Below are 5,837 nucleotides of genomic sequence, written 5' to 3'. Positions count from 1 at the left end.
CCTAAGGCTGTTAAGCGATTGATCGTAACTCGAGGGCTGTGGGTCGTCCTCAACTTTCGACCACGATCAAGCCAAAAAATTATGTTGCTAAGCAAGACACTGATTAAATAATGAGTTTTTTTTCTCATGTTTTACCATCATTAAGTGAATTGCTGCAGTTGTTAAATTGCTGCAACGATTGTAAGTGTGAAAAATGGTCGTCAATCCCTTTTTTTCAATGCCATTGTAACTTTGAACATTGTTAAGTCTAACGTCACATTTGTCTATTACAAAGACCTGCTATTGGAAGAACTGAGGTGAAATTGCAGGTGGAAAGCAGGACCAACCGCGTAAATGATTTTTGATTCCAAATCTGATCGGATTTCTTTTTCTTTTAAAACTGCCCCATCTTGTGCATTCCTCGTCTGCCGTAGATTTTGATCTTCCCATTATTTCCCGAACGTTAGAGAGGGCGCACAAACGGCCAAATCTTCCGCCTGGAGGATAATTCCAATTATTATTCTGTTGTCCCTCTCAGTAGGGTTGTGCCATCGTCACTTAATGAGTTTTCAGGCAAGAATAAGCTGAGAGCTGAGGGCGACCTGCTGGTTTGCTTGCAAACGGGAAAGATTTTATAATTAAAGGTAATGTAAACAGAACTGCAGCGGTGCAAGCTATTTTCTTAGGAGTCCGACACAGAAATCTCACACGCTCTAGTCTGCTGGTTTTCAAATATCTCTCTGGGTAACACTGACGGCCTGCTACCGGAACGGTAAGGTGCTACGTACCGGTAGCAAATTTTGAGATGCGTGCTCAGCTGTGTGCCCCCAACACACACACGTGCAAGATTTGGCTTCTATGCATGCGCATCAGGAAAAATCTTAGAAACATAGAAACATAGAAGACTGACGGCAGAAAAAGACCTCATGGTCCATCTAGTCTGCCCTTATATTATTTTCTGTATTTTATCTTAGGATGGATATAGGTTTATCCCAGGCATGTTTAAATTCAGTTTATTTGTTTGTTTGTTTGTTTGTTTATCTATCTATCTATCTATCTATCTATCTATCTATCTATCTATCTATCTATCTATCTATCTATCTATCTATCTATCTATCTATCTATTTATTTATTTATACTGTGGATTTACTGTGGATTTATCTACCACGTCTGCTGGAACTTTGTTCCAAGGATCTACTACTCTTTCAGTAAAATAACATTTTCTCATGTTGCTTTTGATCTTTTCCCCAACTAACTTCAGATTGTGCCCTCTTGTTCTTGTGTTCACTTTCCTATTAAAAACACTTCCCTCCTGAACCTTATTTAACCCTTTGACATATTTAAATGTTTCGATCGTGTCCCCCCTTTTCCTTCTGTCCTCCAGTCTATACAGATTGAGTTCATTCAGTCTTTCCCGATACGTTTTATGCTTAAGACCTTCCACCATTCTTGTAGCCCGTCTTTGGACCATCTGCTTGTGTGAAGACACTCACACAAGCAGAGATTTCTGTGATTTTTGCCAGGTTTTTTGCTTCTGCGCATACCAAAATCGCTGAAAATCTCGCTCTTGTGCTCGTCACACGAGATTTCGCTTGCTGCGTATGCGCAGGAACTGAATCTCACACCAATGGGTGCACGCGCGCATGCCGGAGGGACCCATGACGGCCTTGGAAGACGCACCGGTAGCATCAAAGACGGCATGCCTTCACTGCTGGGTAAGAATCTCTACCTGATTATTTGTTACCGTCTGCTGAGATCATCGCAACAAAAAGGAGAAAAGCTGTGGTTTGGAACCGAAAGGATCTCCAAAATGAGATTGTTTCCACTAGTGGCGGGTTGCTGCAAGTTCGGACCAGTTCTTTAGAACCGGTTGTAGAAATTTACCGCCACTTGCTGAACCGACAGCGATGATTGGTGATCCATGCTCCCGAACCAGTCCTCGTGGTTTGCACACGGTCATTTCTGGGTGTTTTGCACAACATGATGGGCGCCCGTGTGTGAGTGAAGTGAGCTTCCGTCGTGATGCAAACCGGTAGTGAAGGTAAGTGGAACCTGGTCTCCACGCCATAAGTTCTGGCACCTTGACTGAATCCGTCTCGAAAAGCAATACAGTGTTCCCTCGCTTTTCGCGGGGGATGCGTTCCGAGACCGCCCGCGAAAGTCGAATTTCCGCGAAGTAGAGATGCGGAAGTAAATACACTATTTTTGGCTAAGAACAGTATCACAAGCCTTCCCTTAACACTTTAAACCCCTAAATTGCAATTTTCCATTCCCTTAGCAGCCATTCAGATTATTACTCACCATGTTTATTTATTAAAGTTTATTAAAAAAATATATTTATTAAAGGCAGACGAAAGTTTGGCGATGACATATGACGTCATCAGGTGGGAAAAACCGTGGTATAGGGGAAAAACCCGCAAAGTATTTTTTAATTAATGTTTTTGAAAAACCGTGGTATAGACTTTCCGCGAAGTTCGAACCCGCGAAAATCGAGGGAACACTGTAAACGTATTTGTTTTTTCATTCTATCGTTTGCATGTCTTTAACGAAGGCAGACCAATCAATCCCTATAACGTTGTAGAGGAAAGGTGTTGCTTACAAAAAAGCGGGAGGGTGGAGATCTGACTTAGTAACTAGCTGGGTGAAGAACGCACAGCCAGTAGGCCGGAGTCTCCTAGGAAACAAACCCCTGGATTTGCTGTTATCTTCAAACAGGCTTGTAAAATTGGTCTCGCCTGGTGATGAATAAAGAGAGAGAGAGAGGTTGATGGGAGATAGAAGCCGGTGGCTGCAAACGTTAGATTATCAAATAATGACGATAAAGCTTCCATCTGAAAGCGTCGGAACTAAAATAGTTTCTTCCCTTTTTATTCACTTTTCCCCAATTACTGAATGTTATCACATATATACAACAGAAAGATGCATATCTCCGCAGGGGAGATAGAAAGCCCCGGAGAGTCACGTTTGCCAATATTGTAAAATATTTAGGGAATAATCAGCAGCACAGGTACCTCTGAGCAAGCCTGAAGGGTTCCCACCGGCCATTTCCACAGATACGGGCAGCTACTTCAAAACTCTTGCGGTGGCATGTGGTCGGTGATTAGGACAGGTACGCAATTGTCTTCCCTCGTATTTTAGAAAGCATGAATGCCCTTCTCTGAGATCGCCAGCACAGCTGAGTGTGAATATGACCTGCAAATCTCATCATCTTGCAAACAAATTGAATTTTGGGGGAAAAAATTGCTTAGATAGGTGGCTTCCTGCTGGAGAATGATTCTTTATACGAGCAATTGTTCTTCCCTAAAATCGTATCACTGACTACTGACAAACCGTATCGCTTATTTATTTATTTTTAATAACACGCCCGGAGAACTAGAGGGATTGTTTTTTAAAGAGCTTTTGGGTCAGGTGTTTCCCTTTTTTAAATGTTCAATTCTGAATTATTATTATTATTATTATTATTATTATTATTATTATTATTATTATTATTATTATTATTACACAGCAAACGAGATCACTATGCTGGATTTCGTATTTCATCATCAGTCGGGCGCTTCCCAAGCACCTAGGACTGCGTGATGTAGCGGCAAATTATGTTTGCCGATCCCAGTAAAGCGGCCTTTTGCAATTGACAGGTGGAGATTTTGTCAATTCCGATGGTTTCCAAATGTCCGCTGAGATCCTTTGGCCCTGCGCCCAGCGTGCCAAGTACCACTGGGACCACTTTCACGGGCTTATGCCAGAGTCGTTGCAGCTCGATTTTTAGATCTTCGTATTTCACTAATTTCTCTAGCTGCTTCTCCTAAATTCTGCTGTCCCCTGGGATTGCGATGTCGATGATCCATACTTTCTTTTTCTCCAGTGTTGGTTAGTGAATTATTATTATTATTTATATTTATATAAACAATTATTATACTATTATTATTATTATTATTATTATTATTATTATTATTATTAATTAAATAAATTTGTATGCTGCCCCTCTCCGTAGACTCGGGGCGGCTCACAGCAACAGTAGAAAACAATGTACAATACAAATCTAATACTGTATTTAAAAGACTAAAATCCCATATAGTATAAGATACACAGTGGAGCCCAAAATTTCTGTTGCTAAGTGAGACAGTTGTTCGGTGAGTTTTGGCCCATTTTACGACCTATGTTGGCAAAGAGGTGAAGTGAATCCCTGCAGTTGTTAAGTAAGCAACACTTCATTGTTACGTGAAAATCGATGTTTATTTTAGTGAGATGTTGGTACTTTAGAACACAATTTGAAAAATACAATTCTTTAAGGCCTAAGTGATGGCTGACCTTTTTCTCATCAGGTGCCGAAAGTGTGGCTGTGCTGGCACCCTTAATGCAATGCGCCTGCTCCTGCATATGCGCACACGACCTCTCCCACTCCTCTGCCCCCACATGTGTGCATATGGCCCCTCCACACTCCCCCTGCTTCTTGTGCATGGGCACATGACCCTCCCCCTACATGCACCCCATGCATCCCAGAAATCAGCTGGTTGGTGGGAGACGCAGGCAAACATGCGCGATGGAGCTGAGCTGGGCGACAGCTTACAAGTCTGCCGAGAGGTCTCTGCATGCTAGCTGTGGCACATGTGCCATAGGTTTGCTATCATGGGCATAAAGTCTTCCAGATTGAGACTAGCCACTGAGTCTACTAAGTTTGTTTATTTATTTATTTATTTATTTGATTTGATTTGTATGCCGCCCCTCTCCGCAGACTTGGGGCGGCTAACAACAGTAAAAAGACAACGTAAACAAATCTAATATTAAAAAATCTAAGTTTCCAATAACATGCTTCAAAGAAGACAGAGGTGTTACATAGCCACCTGCTTGGCCAGGTTTCCCTTTTATCTCTCTCTTTCGTTATCCAATGGAGTGATATCGACAATGCTAAGACCCTTCCTTAATAAAATTGGAAAGGAAGCTTCTTCCAACCATGGCTAGTCCAAGTCTAGGCTGACCCACAAGGAACAGGGCAAACTAAAGGCAGGGATGGTGTAGAAAGGGCCTATCTCAGCACAGCCGTTGTTCAAACAGTAAAAATAAAACAATAAATTAAAAAAAATAAAACATTCCTGGGTTTACAGGCAACATGCTGTAACTACAAAGAAAACGACAGCAAATTTCAAAATCTCTTAAACCGGAAGATGTTTGATATAAACATCTATATAAACTGGTGAATTAAATCCCTGACTAAAAGGAAGGCTGAAATATAACTATTCAGGAGCATTCCTAAGGCTCCTAATTTTTATTCCTCATTTCTAATATAGCTTATGATAGTACGAAAAGATGGAAATCTATGGATCCCTCAATCTTTGATCCAATTCAGTTAATAGGGGAACCTGCTTCTTGACGTATAAATAAATAACGGGATGACGTGTGCCTTCTCCTCGTCACTCTTATAGGCTTAAACGTAGATTAACCAGGAAACTACGGTTTAAAGAGGGTTTCAAAACAAAATAGCAAACGGACTCTCTCTCTGGGGCCCTTAATCCATAATTTTCTGGTGCAGGCACCCTTTTAAAATGAGGACTCCTTTCCTTCCGACCCAAGCTCGGCTGAAGAGGACAAAGTCAGCTTGCCAACAAATTCTGGCCTGCAGGACTCATGACAGAATCGGGCCACTGTGCATTGGCTTTAGGAAGGGGGAGACCAAATGCAAAATGTATTTAAGTGCTGTTTGCACAGAGACATTCTCATTTTAAACTACGTTAACAAAAATGGAAGGCACAGGGAGACATATTTAGTCAAGGGGTGGAGGAAGGAGTTACCAAGAAGGTAAAGTTACTAAACGATATTATATATACTGTATATTGTTTTAATCCCTATTATTATAGTGGCTT

The sequence above is a fragment of the Erythrolamprus reginae genome, chromosome 6, assembly GCF_031021105.1.
Source record: "Erythrolamprus reginae isolate rEryReg1 chromosome 6, rEryReg1.hap1, whole genome shotgun sequence".
NCBI lineage: Eukaryota > Metazoa > Chordata > Lepidosauria > Squamata > Dipsadidae > Erythrolamprus > Erythrolamprus reginae.
Note: the sequence above shows the minus strand (reverse complement) of the source record.